At 41.7% G+C, this 13,774-nt stretch overlaps 1 pseudogene; it reads right to left on the reverse strand.

The window, feature by feature from the left end:
• Window positions 1-666: 666 nt before the first annotated feature.
• Window positions 667-12,203, reverse strand: LOC129351998 (very low-density lipoprotein receptor-like; annotated as a pseudogene).
• Between the last annotated feature and the right edge of the window lie 1,571 nt (window positions 12,204-13,774).

Consider the following 13,774-nt stretch of genomic DNA (forward strand, 5'->3'; position numbering starts at 1 on the left):
GTGAGGAACCAGCCATAGCAAAAAGATTCAAGTCAGTGTTTACAATCTTATTTACAGAGAACATTGATCAAAGTGCATTGAAGAGAGTCCTGATTTACAGTCACGTCTCTGAGGGAGGAAATATATTTACACTGTTTACAAACGCTGCAACCATGGTGATCTCAGCAGCAGCAATAATAATAATGCAATTAACAGAAGAAACCTTAATGTCAGTCAGCAAAGCATGATCAGAAATATTAACAATCTGTTTCATAATTAAATACTTTTAGTCTCCAGACTTGTTCCCCGTTGAGACCTGAGAACTTTGACCCGGTTTGAATCGGAACCAGGAAACGGGTTGATGAAGACGCCTGGTTCTTCAGAGGTTCAGTCCAGGCTGGACATGAAAGACCCTCAAAGACAAACTGTTCTCTGAACAGACGGCAAAGACGACGTCGGAAAAGCAAGAATAAAAATTCCTCAACACTGTGGAGTGAATGTGGAAAACTCATGGAAGTATTCACATAATAAATAACATTTCCTCTTCACCACAGATCAGGACTTAATGCACTTCTGAAGGCATGTGGTTGAACTGTAAGGTCCGCCGTTACGGCGAACCGTTGGCATCGTAACACGGAGGAGGTTTCCGCAAGGAGAAGAAATAAAAAACCAAAATCCTGAGAACGATCAGGATAAATCATCGTCTGTGCTCACTATGGAAATCTGTCAACAGAAACAGAGGAAGGAAAAGATGGGATTTTATGTAACTGAGAGGAAATGGCAGCATTTTCAACCACATCACAAAATATTGACTTGAAGATTTCCAAATATCTCAGATTTTAAAAAATTAAACTCACCGCTGGGTAGGTGTGGCCCACGTTGGCGCCGTGGCGGGTGATGTCGATGTTGAGGTCTTCTTCTGTGGTTTTCAGGTAGACTGGGTTGTCAAAGTTCATGCTCTTCTGGTTCTTCAGCTGCCAGTTCCTCCACATCAGGTAGGCGCCCGCTCCGGCCATGGCCAGCAGCACTGCAGCAGAGACACAGGCTGCTGGGAAACAGATTTGACCTCATGTTTGACCTTAGAGGAGGAGGCAGAGGCACTTACAGACAGGTAGGATGGCCCAGGCAGCAGCAGAGCCTCTGGCTGTGGAGTCCACCTGGATAGATGTGCTCACATTGGCTTCTGGAAGAGACGACAAAATCAGTACTTCCATAAACCTTAAAGAGTTTAGGATAGGGTCATGGTCTACACAAACCCTGCAAAACTCAATCTTAGATAATGTTCAAGTCTGCTTAGTTCAGTGAGCTGTTTTAAGACTTATTGTCTCCAATTCCAAAATAAAATATAAACAGATTCACAACTGTACAATTGTATAGCTTTGAAAAGTAGAAGTGGTGCCTCCTGCAGAAACGAGCAGCAAATGGTTTCTAGATTACAGTTGTCTTTTCAGCAGCCATTGTACAGTGCAAACAGCAGTAAAACCTGCTGGGATGTTTCATTTGGAGGGTTTTTATAAAGGCTCATTTTCTGAAGCAAAAAATATTTGCCAAATATCAGCTTGGTGTAAATCTAAAGCTCTCAATCAAAACGAGCTTCAGCGAATCCCTGCATTAATCTTTACAAATGCAGAATAGGGGGGTAAAAAAAGGTTCCAATAGCAAAACTAAAAAATCTTCCAGCAGGTTTTGAGGTTTGTAAACTACATTGAGGGCAAGAATGTAGGTTTGTTTGAGCCAAATATTGCATGTGTACTTCCCATTTTCTACCACTAGATGGCGCTCCTGTACTAGATTAATTTGTCAGAGCTTTAAACTCTTCCAGCAGCAGAGAGGTGATGACCGAATGTCACATGGATTGTTCAGCATTTAGCAACAAGTCACAGGGATTCCTCATGTTTCTGATTAAGATCAAAATTACTTCAGTAAAAAATAAAACAGGGAATTTAAGTTCTTCCAAGAGTTTCCAGGTTGAAATGATCCAACTGAACATTTATAATCTCAGCTGGATTAGAAGATTTGAGGAATTACAGGTTAATTTCAGCTCTTAGATTCAGATCAGGACCAAAGCAGCAGAAGTTTCAGTTAAAGCAGAAGAGAAGGTTAAATCAGAAAAAATCTTGCCAGGAGGAGAAAAACGAAGCTACTTGATTTGAGAGCCCAGCATGCTGAGATGACGGCGTTAGGTTTTACCTTTAGGCTGCGTTACAGCTTCACTACCGTCTCACAGGAAGAGTCTGTCACTAGAAGAGCAACAACAAACCTTAAGCATTCAAGGTCGTCCCATTTCTGAGTTCTCTTTGAATGTAGACCAGATCTCTGGAGAGTAAACTGGTTTATCTGATGCAAATCAAGAGGATGGGAGAGTCGCTGCAATCTGCATGAATGGTTCACCATCCTGTAATAAACGACTCACACTGGGAAGTCTGGTCCTTTTGCCTGGAAAGGCCCAGTTCATGTGGGGAGGTGTGAATGTGGAACTGAACTCTGGTCCACCTACAACATCGGCCTGTTTGGTTGAAGTGAAGGCTGGTGCAGTTTGAATGCATATGAACGACCCACAGATTGTTCCTAAAGCAGGAAGTGAACTACAGCGTAGGCATTCTGGGTAAATACAGTGAAACAAATGCTAGCTAGTTTAGTGCTAACGGGAGAAATGGCTTGTGGTCTTTTGCCAAAGACAAAATAAATAAACTAAAATCTGATGTCACTTTTGTGATGAAGGTTATTTATAGTAATTTATTGACTATACTGGAGCCTTTGGTCTTATTGCACAAGGATCAGAGGCGTCGTCACACTGTGTGCATAAACTTCTATTTGAGTTCTGCAGCCAAATCTGGATTCCTAATGTAGAACAAATTGCAGGTTCATTTTGTACATCATCCCACATATAGCATATTATTAGGCTCTGAAAACAGTCAGTAATGATCATATTCCTGTGAATTATCACAAATATCAAGAAGCTGCTGACATTTCTGATGAGCTTTGAGTTTCTCGGTTCTGATCAGTCATTCTGTGAAGAGGAAAATAAAAAGCTTTCTTCATGAAATGTAAACAAATCTGCCCACTCAGCAAAGCATTATGGGATTTCAAGTTTCTCATTGTAAGCAATGAGAAACTGAAACGTCTATGATTTCAGCTCCAACTGGAGGAAAAACTCCACTGATCTGTAACGGCGTGAACAATAAAAACAGTCGTTTGTCGCTGTGAGTTGAGCTTCTGTTCACTTTGTGTTTCTAATGGATTAGAGTCGGCCGGAGCAGCAGCCTCACAAAGCTCTACAGTTCCCGGTCGGCCCAGCTGGAAATGGGCTGGACGGGCAGGAATTAGTCTTAAAGGGACAGGCACCATTTTCACTGCAACCAACAGAGGTTCAGCCTCCAAATGGATTTAAATAAGCTTCCCAATATAAAGAACTAAAATTGACCAAGTTTAGGGTAAATACTTCAACGAAATGTGGAACAACCAGAAGCTAAAGGGGAAAATGGAAGCAAACTCAGAAGATCAAGGATGCAGTCGAGCTGAGTGATAAATTTAGTTTTTAAGGTTCGATGTCTGAAAGATATGGATCCCCCTGTTTTGTTGGGTTTTTTGAACCGACAACCTCAGCATGTTTTATACTCCCAGTTAAACTCTTAATCCTCCACAGATTCTCAGCGTTTCCTGCAGTTTGTTCTGAGCGCCGTCATGAAGACGGTCCAGCGATCCGCGAGTCCCGGCTGGAACCAGAGTCCAATTAGTGCTGCGGATTCAGCTGTCAGGTTTCTGTTGGGTTTGAAAAGGCTAATCTGTGAAAGGAGCGAAGCCGCAGGGAAAAACAAAGCGAGTCTCTAAGCAACCGGTCGTCCAGCAGGAGGGAAAGGCCAGCGCCGCTGCTCTGCCTTCACTCCTGCAACGCTAATTGTTGCAAACAATCCTGGACCGCTTCAAACTGGACCACTGCAGACATTTACCCACAACTTAAAATTCAAGACGCCGCTTCCTTTTCTCCTCTAGAAGCCTTAAAAACAGGCGATGGTTCTTACTATATTGAAAACAAAAAAGACTTCAGCAGTGGAAAGAGGTTGATGTTGAAAAGCTGCAGCAGCAGAATCAGTGTTTGCATTTCTGTGCAGAGCTCACCGGGTCTGCAGCGCTGGCCGTCTGCTGCCAGCTCCTGGCCTGCAGGACACACGCAGCTGTACTTGGGGGAATGTTTGTTGATCTGAGGAGCAGGAAGACACAAGAAGCTGCAGCCGCCATTTTCACTTTTCTCTGTGCACCAGTTGGTACCTGCAGAAAAACAAAACAAATGAATCACTGAGTAACTGAAGCCCAAATCAAGCTGGAGAACTTGTTCCACACCAGTTCTGGGTTAAACTGGGTGACCTTTGACCCCTCACCAGCCAGCTGGATCAGCTCATGGTAGACGATGACGTCCTGAGGGTCGTTCAGGTTGCTGGCGAGCGTGACGACATCAGAACCAGAGAACTTGTTGGCGCCGAAGATGGCTTTGTTTTCACCGTCCGTCCAGAAAACCGATCCTGCCAACAGAACAAACATGGCTGACTTTCATACAGAGCTGCAACTGATTATTTCAGTAATCATTATTCTGATCAATGGTAATATTTTTTTTTACAGATTTTATTTGACTAAATCCTTTTTGTACAATTAGAAATAATTCTGTAAACATTTTATTGCTTAAAACTTTGTATTTGACTGTTATGTTTTATGAAACATTTTGAATTTGCTGAAATGTGCTAAACAAATAAACTTATTAAAAGCAGCAGCATTTCTTCAGTAAGTCTAAATGAACGAAAGCTGAAGGCCAAACGAACCTCGAACACGGTGAGAGCGAATGGATGAGCCAGGAAGTCTGCAGACTAAATGAGGCCTAATCGATGTTCTTAGTGACCAGAGGATCAATAAGGCCTTAATCAGCCCAGAGGTTCAAACTGATGAAACATGAGGATGGAGGCTCTATTAAAACATTCCTCACCATCTTCCATGTTCTTTCAGCAAACAGTTGAGACAGAGCTGGTTTTGGTTCCACCACTATTGACCTGCTGCTTTAGCCGCCATTGAAAGTTTTATTAAAAGTCTGTCTGTCAGGATTCCGGTTGTGAGAGCGTGTGCGTGAGAGTGTGAGTGGGAGTGTTACATCTTCTTTCAGCGAGGATCTTCGTGAGGAGCCTGTGGAGCCAGCGCAGGTGACGCTGATTTGCCTCATCAGCGTGCTGGAATAAAGGAGCGGCAGAATCCTCCAGTCATCCCTAGATGGTTAACGCTACCGGTAGTCACTCTGGCCTCACCTGTTGAAAACTTGTTTCTTGAACCTTGTTGTGTAACTCGAAGTTACTTACTCTCCGTATCCTGTTCGTTTCCAGGACTTTTTGTGTTCTCGTTTCAAGAAGCTCCTGAGATTGCCTGCCTGCTCCGCCGTTTCCACTGACTCCATCCTGTTCCCACCCGAGCTAACTCCTCGCACTCCTCCGGCACCGTTGCACACCCTCACGCCGGATCCTGACGCCTCACCCCTAAGCTCTGGAAGATCCGCACCAATGTAAACCAGCTCCTGATTCCTCCTCCGAACTCACATTCTGAACCCATTATAATTCAGCTCTCGTTTCAGGCCAACCTGGTCGAGCGACCCTCGCCGCATATCGAAGTCCAGAGGACTGATTTATTTGTCCTGTTGTAAATAAATCACTTACCTTTCTATCCAGTGTGTGGTTACTGCATGTGGGTCCGCAAGTTAAATCAAACCATGTCACTGTCAGTCTGCAGATCATGTGACCAAACCAGAAAACACACTGAAAACATAGAGAACAGCAAGAAAAAGGGAAAGTTATCAAAAATGTTCATACTCGAGGAAAGTATGATGTACTCCAAAATATGCTAAAGTAAAGTAGTGAAGTATTTTTACTTTGTTACTATACAACACTGAATCAAATAAATACACCACAAGATTCATTGTATTTCATTGAGATGTTAAGGAACAGACCACCACAAGGTCCAGAACCTTTGTGAAGTCAATGAAAGCGATTGATGGTTTTAAATACTTTACAAAAGAAAGTAAAATTCTTTTGTGTGAGTCAACGTGTCTCCTGCATCAGGTAAAGCTGCAAGTCTTTCAGGTTTTGTTTTTACCACCTTTGCACATGATAGGCAACATTGTTGCCATTCTTCTTGACAAAGTAAAAAAAAACAAACTCATCCAGTGTGAATGGAGACTGTCTGTGAGTATCGATTTACAAATCTTTTAAGAGATGTTGAATTGAGGTTTGGATTTTGTCTCTCATTCTAAATCAGGACATGGTTTAAGTAAATGAGTAGTTTTGACTGCGTGTCTAGGGATGTTGTCTGAGGTTTGTTTCTAACAAACATCTGAGTATCATCAGTCGACTGCTTTCTGACATCTAAAAATCATTTTATTTGGAGGAATCAAACTACAGCATATTTAAATTGATCTTTTTCTTAAGAAAACTTGAAAAAACCATAGAACTATCTTCTTCCACTTTGAAATTATACATTGTCTTGTGTTGTAGATAATGTAACATCCATTTGCTGCTGTAATGAGACAAATTATTACAAAAAGTTCAAGGATAAGTAATCTTTTGTAAGGCACACTACTTCAGTGTGGTTTAAAACATGGTGGCACAAGGCTGTCAGGTTCACCATCCCTCCACCTGGACAATTTAGCTGAACAAAACACCAAGGTCCAATAGGACCGGCAGTCAAAGTGAATAATTCCCCACATTGATCTGTTCTTTTTTTTCTGCTTTCTCGGGGTCTCAAAGCACAAAAGACTTGACATGTGATGTTCTCTTTGATAACTGCCTTTTCGGACGGCAATTGTGAGCTGATAGAACCAATGACAAATTGACTTGGTGCTTGTGAAAGGTAGTTTCTTGTTTCAAAGGCTCCTGAAGTTGTCCACAGATCTCAGTCCTTGCACCTTTTTCAAACGTAGCAGCAGGTGTTTTTATTTCTGGCGTGGTTTTTGTCTTTCAAATATCCCTCTTTGACAAAATCCTTCAAAGCCACTGAAGCAGAAATAAAAGCCCTTTGTGGGATGGCTCACTCTGCCAAAGTTTTATAGAGTGGACTTTAGCTCTGGCATATTCTTGTTCATATCCACATGTATTCCACACTCAGCACTAGACTAAGAAATCATGCAAGAATAACATGCAAGAAAGAGCATGACATGTACCGACCATCAGGCATGGAGTCTTTGAAATATAAACTGATTGGGTCTGGTTTTAATTTACAAAGTCAAACTGAAAATAGCAGCATGAAGACACAAAGTTGATAAAAGTCTGTCTTTAAAACATTGCTAACCTGTTTTTCACTTTTTGTCAAAATACTCAAACGTTCTTGGCAGGTGGGTGACAATATGAATCTAACTGGTCAGTGATGTTGCCATGGTCATTTAAAAGGTTTAGTGGTCGACATAAAATGTTGTTCAGATTAAGGAAGATTGTCTCCATTCATGTTTGAGCCGTCAATGACGACTAATCTGTGATTGGTAAAGCAAAATAATCCAAATCAGAGCAGAAAGCAGATGGCTAAATTCATGCAAATGCAAATCTGCCATCAATAATTTGCACTGCTTATGCGACAGGTTGGGGTTGTTTTAGTTCAGCCACAAACACAGAACATGCAGGAAAATGTTCAGAGAGAAAGATGTGCTTCTTTTCACTTTTCATAACTTGACTGAGTAAAAGAGAACTGAGCTTCTGAATGCATATGATGCACAATTGTAGATTCCTAAAGGCCTCAGAATAATGTGTTCTGTAGCTTTTTATATCACAGAATGACAAGAATGCATCAAAAGCATTGAAAGCACTGATTAAAGTTTAGAAGGGATACGATTGGACAAACTGTGTGAACAAATTAAGGGGCAAAATCACAAAGATATTTCCAGTAGCTAATTGTGTGGACAATTTCAGCTAACTCTGAAACCAGCAACAGAAACATGTTTTCTAATTTCTTCACAAAGCCAATAGTCTTTCTCAGCTTCTCAGCAGTTTGTTCACTGATTTAGTTGATTGTGTCCTTGTCTGTCTGTCTATTTACAAAAAGTAGTAAAATAGATGCAGAATTTGAAAAATGTGAATTTATTTGCACAAATTAGATTTCATGGCAAAAATACTGTGTGGTTAGAAATCCTGACAAATGGGAAAATAAAACGGTTGGCAACTCAGGTGTGTCAGAGACGTTGAATTAATCTTCTCCTTTATTGAGGTATCCCTTGTATTTTACAAATAATTTCTCTATTTCTTCCAACAGATGCTTCACATGATCCTGCAGAGATTACTAAACTCAATTCAACAAATTTAACTGAGCACAATTGGGTGAGTTGAACTGAGGAATCTTCTGCTTATTATGCTGATGGTGAGAAAAGGGATATCCAAGGAAAATGTTGAAGAGTCAGCTTCCTCATCATTCCTTTATACTATGCTACTATTACTTGTACTTGTATCAAACTTGGAGACAAAATAAAACATGTGTCCATTAATAACTTGTCTGTGGATGCTACTTTGGGACACAACAGTGGAGCAGTCCAGTCCCAACAGTTCCCCCAATAGTACCATAAACAATGGTATCACTTGTACCATTGTTTACCATGTTGTCCTTGTCAAACAATGTCCCTGTCCCTTTACCATCATTCCTCATTTCACAATGAGAACAGCAGTCAAACAGGACAGAGAATCAGGTTTTTTTAAAATTAGCACTAGATCTGCCAGCCACATTCCTGCACATATGCCAAACATACACCCAGCCTCATTACACACATCTTCACAAGCTGCACCTCATCATGTTCCTGCACCTTTAGCAGAGACACAGATGCAACCAATTCAATAGCATCTTCAAAATAACAGCCACAGATTCACCTGCAGCAGAATGTATGAAGAAAATAATAAAACATATTGATAAGGGCTGATCATCATCATCAGTCGTGTTCCTACAATGTCACTGCTGGTGCATGTTTTTGTGCTCAAATAAAGCTGAGGACAATAATATCTGTTTAGGTAAATACATTTTAATTCTTACAGGATGCAGCATTTATTTTTATCAATTTCTCCAACAATCATTTTTACAAATACATGTAACCCATTTAGAAAGGAAAGAGAGAAAAATGTTGATCTTGAAATGTTTCTATGCAGATGATGGAGAGAGAGGAGCAGAGCTGCAGAGAGGGTTGAGACGAGGCTTTATTCACAAGATCCATCTAATGGCCTTTACCACACAAAACGGGAACATTTAGGCATCATGGCTGAAAATGGTTCTGATGGCCCAAATCCAAGACCAGAGGAGAGTAACAGGTGTTTTCCCAAAGCTTACTGGTTTGGTTTACTGTCTAATGGAGAGAAAGTTGAAGGAGATTGGTTACTGTATTCCAGAAATACTAACAAAGTCTATTGTTTTGCATGAAAGCTCTTTGGAGAAGCTAAAGTTCCTGCCACGTGGCTTGTGGAGGGAATAATAACTGGCCATGTCTTTCAAAAACACTGAAGCCCCATGAAACCAGTAGTTGTCACATAAACGCTTCTCTGATGTGGAAAGAAATGTGGCTTACGCCTCGGTAAGACTATTGATAGTGAACTGCAGAGAACCAGCAGCTGGAAAAGCAACTGGAGAAATGTGTTGGCTCCAGTTATTGCTGCATCCTCTTCCTTGCAGAGAGAAACTCGCCACTAAGGGGGAAAATTGTCAGCTAGGAAATCTTAAAACTGGAGCTTTTCTGTGAATCCTGGAGCTCAGAGCACGATCTGATGTCACACTGGCAGAACATGTTAGAAAGGCTGCAAACTCCAAACAAACCCCTGGATATCTGACATGCTGCTCAGAATGAACTGCTGGATTCAATATCAGAGTGTTTGGGCTAAATATCTGCCCAGACCAAAGCCTCCAAGGACTTTGCAGTGGAACTGGAATATTTCAAAGCAAGAGCAGGCCTCAGTCATCATTCCATATATTGATACAGATGGGAAGAAAAAAGTCTCTATTGCAGAGTCTTTTGTGGGTTTCACTGCTGTGAAGGACACAACTGGGAAAGGCCTCACACTAACAGGGGTACTGGAGAGTTTGGGCTTGGATTTGGCTGATTGTAGAGGGCAAAGTTACCATAATGGCTCTAATATGAGGGCAATAAACAAGGCTGCTGAAGCTTTAATACAGCAAAGATGTCCAGAGGCTCCATTCATCCCCTGCTGCAGCCACAGCCTGAACCTTTTGTTATGTGATGCAGCCTCATCTAGCAGAGAGTCTAACTGTCTTTGGCACTGTCCAAAGATTGGACACCATCTTTGGGTCTTCTGTGGAGCATTTTATCAATAGTTTTACTGATATGGACATTTAATGCTAGTGCAGCACAAGTTAGTCTGGATCTTCCTGCAGCTTTAGATCACAGTTTTCTTCCTCTTAAACATGAATCTCTTTGAAGCCACTGCTTTCATTTCTTGTTGCTTTCATCAGCTGTAGGGTCAAAGGTCAAGCTGGCGTCTTTCTTTGCCATCTTTTGTGATAATTACAGCGAGATGAGAAACTTGTGTTTCAGCAGCAGGAATGTTGTAAAGATGGATTGGCGACAGGATGACATGGGAAGCGATTCACATGAGTTTAATGGAGTTTGAGGCCTGAAGCATCAGAGAAAGTTTGGATGAGACGGATAACAGGAATTTGGTCGGCATCTCTCAGAAACAGAGTCGTCTCAGCAAACTGGACTGATACACATTTCTCCATCAGCAACTGGGATGCGGCGCATTTTGTTTTCCAGAATAAATGTTGCAAGAAGTTGGGCTGCCATCAGGAATAAATAGGGGAAACTGGGCGGCCCAGTCTCTCTCCTCTGGATACTGGGAATCTGGGACAGGAACCAGTTTAACACAGCAGTTACCTTCTTGTAAAGAGGCTGGATATGAAATATGGCCTGAAAGCAAATGTTTCTAAGCTCCCATACGTAAAGCCGTCCTCTAGAGAGTCAGAAGCCTTATAAAAGTCCAACAAGCAAATCAAGCTGTTATCATTGATTGGTTCTGAAGGGTCCAGTAGATCCAGCACAAGCCTCAGGTTGTTTGTGTCTGTGGGACATGGAGCCTGATTGAGATTCATCAATAATAGAACTGAGGGTTTGTTTCATTCTTCTGGCCAAATCCAAACTTTCCAGTCATTGTTCAGTCAGCAAATAGGTCTCCAGTTGTCAATGGGTAACTTGTCTTTGCCAGCCTTTGGGATCAGAGTAATAAGGCCTTGTGTTAAAGTAGGAGGCAATTCTCCACCATCAATACTTTCTGAAAGAGCCTGAGAATAAAGGGACTCACATCTTTGACACATTTCTCATAAAGCTACTTGACAGCCCGTCACTACCTGCTGATTGGTTGTTTTAAGGCTTCAAATATCCTCTTCTACTTCCTGTAGCGTGAGGTTAGCATCACACATTTTGTTCTCAGATCAACTTCACAATGTTTCATGGAGTCAATCAGAAAAGAAGCTTTTTCATGGGAGTCTTCAGAGGAGTAGAGGTTGTTGTAGGAACTGGAACCAAATGAACCAAGAGTTTTATGGTCTGATACAATCTTGTCATGAACTTTAAGTGAGTCTAAAGTCTCATGAAGTTTAGATTGTTCTGAACCAAAACAGTAGGAAGAACACTGCTCCCCTTCCTCCAACCATCTGGCTCCAGACCTGACAAACGCGCCTCCAGCTTCTGTTTCTATATTTCATCCAGTTTAGTTTGACCTTCACTAAGGAGAGAAAGGTCATCCTCATGAAGGTCATCATGGCTGATCCTGGATAAAGAAGCTGTCTGAGAGCAAAGACTTTCTTCCTCTTGCCTTGTCTTGTCTGCAAGGTTCCTGCTGAAGGATCTGCTGGATTTTCCTCTGTCATATTTGAACAGTTCCCAAAAAGGACTAAAGGAGTTTTGTCTCCAGGCTTTTCCTCCCAGCGGGATTTAATCAGGGATCTGATGCTTTCAGTAACATCCTCATATGGGAGAAGACTGTTGTTCCTCTTCCAACAGATGGCTCTAGGAATGCCGGGCGTCCAGAGCCAAAGGCTTAACGGGATTATTTCACGGTCAGAGAAAGGAGCAGGGTGCGTATCAATATTAACAGCAGCAGAACCGACTGGCTTTGATACCAGCCAAAAGTCAATACGGACTTTTTAGAAAGGTCTTTGGTAGGGAGGAAAAGATCCGGTTTATTGCTGCCGATTCCGATACCGATCACCATGAGGCCCATCTTTGCTGATCGCCTGGATCCGCTGATTATTTTTCATCTTAGTTAGAAATGATACTATGTGATGTGGCAAAATTAAAAATGTTTCTGCTTATAAATTCATCTAATTAACGTAAACATGCAACAAACTTGGCTGCACAGTGTGAAGAAGGGTTATTTGTATTAAATGATGTTCCTTTATGTTTCATATAAATGTAATGTTTTTTTATCTCAGTCAAGGTGTTTTTCTGTGCAGCTGGAAAAGGTGTGCAAACTAATGAACCAAGATGTGTCTACTGAAGTAAGTTTTCCAGGGTTGTTGAACTTTCCAGTTATTTGGGAACTCGCTGTTTCTCCCGTGGCCTTCCCTGCATGGAGATAAGAGTGTTTAGTTTTCACATTCCATAGACATTACATTATATTACATACAAGGTTTTCCTTGCCCAGTATGTTTTCCTTTGTTTCTTTTGTTTGGTCTTGGAAGATCGAGTCTCCGCCTCGGTAGTAAAGAGAGATGAATAAAGTAACTATGCAACTCTGGGTTCCTCAGAGCGGATCCTAATTTGTGCCTAATGCAGTTTATTTCTTGCTCTCCGTCTGCAGATGTATTAAAGATTGTTTTGCTCCCTGACTTTTGTCTGGACCTCAGTCTCTGAATTGTTCACTTCACAACAGTTGGCAGCCCTGTTGCTTTGCAGCAAGAAGGTCCTGGGTTCGATTCCCGGCCTGGGGTCTTTCTGCACGGAGTTTGCATGTTCTCCCTGTGCGTGCGTGGGTTCTCTCCGGGTTCTCCGGCTTCCTCCCACAGTCCAAAATCATGACTGTGAGGTTAATTGGTCTTTCCGAATTCTCCTTAGGTGTGAGCATGGTTGTTTGTCCTGTTTGTCTCTGTGTTGCCCTGCGGAAGACTGGCGACCTGTCCAGGGTGAACCCCGCCTCTCGTCCGGAACGCGGCTTGAGATCGGCACCAGCACCTCCCGACCCCGTTAGGGAGAAGGGTGACTGGGAAATGGATGGATGGATGTAACAAACTTGCAGGCACAAACAGCAGCTACTGAGTCAAAAGAAGAGAAAAACCTGCAACCAGTTCAACAACATGAACAGTAAAGTTCTCTGTAGCATAAATTATACATGAGCCAATAATCTCACAACATTATTATATCAAATAATGTCCAGTAAAACTGGGAAACATTCATTCAAAGTAAAAATGCAGGTTGAACCAAAATCAACAATCCAAAATTAATGAATCAAAACTTCCTGAGAGAAGCTAATGATTAACACTGGTTCTGGTTAGCAAGCTGATTAATGCTGGTTCTGGTTCATAAACTGATTAATGCCGGGACTGGTTAGCTAGTGTTAAGAATTAAAGAGGAATAACTTGATTTAGCTCATTGATTTATTCCTCTGTTTTCTTGAGTCTAACTGTGCACAGGGAGAAAGAGCAATCATACGACGTCAGACTTCATATATCTAGAGTTTTATCCAGAGAATTCAATGCATTCAGAATGTTACAATAAGCATCTCACCCAGAAATCAAAAGTCCACAAAATGACAAATAGGAAATAACTGCAACGAGTAGAGAAGAAATTCAAAAA

Source organism: Poeciliopsis prolifica, unplaced genomic scaffold (assembly GCF_027474105.1).
Source record: "Poeciliopsis prolifica strain line A6 unplaced genomic scaffold, Auburn_PproV2 SCAFFOLD071, whole genome shotgun sequence".
NCBI classification, from domain to species: domain Eukaryota; kingdom Metazoa; phylum Chordata; class Actinopteri; order Cyprinodontiformes; family Poeciliidae; genus Poeciliopsis; species Poeciliopsis prolifica.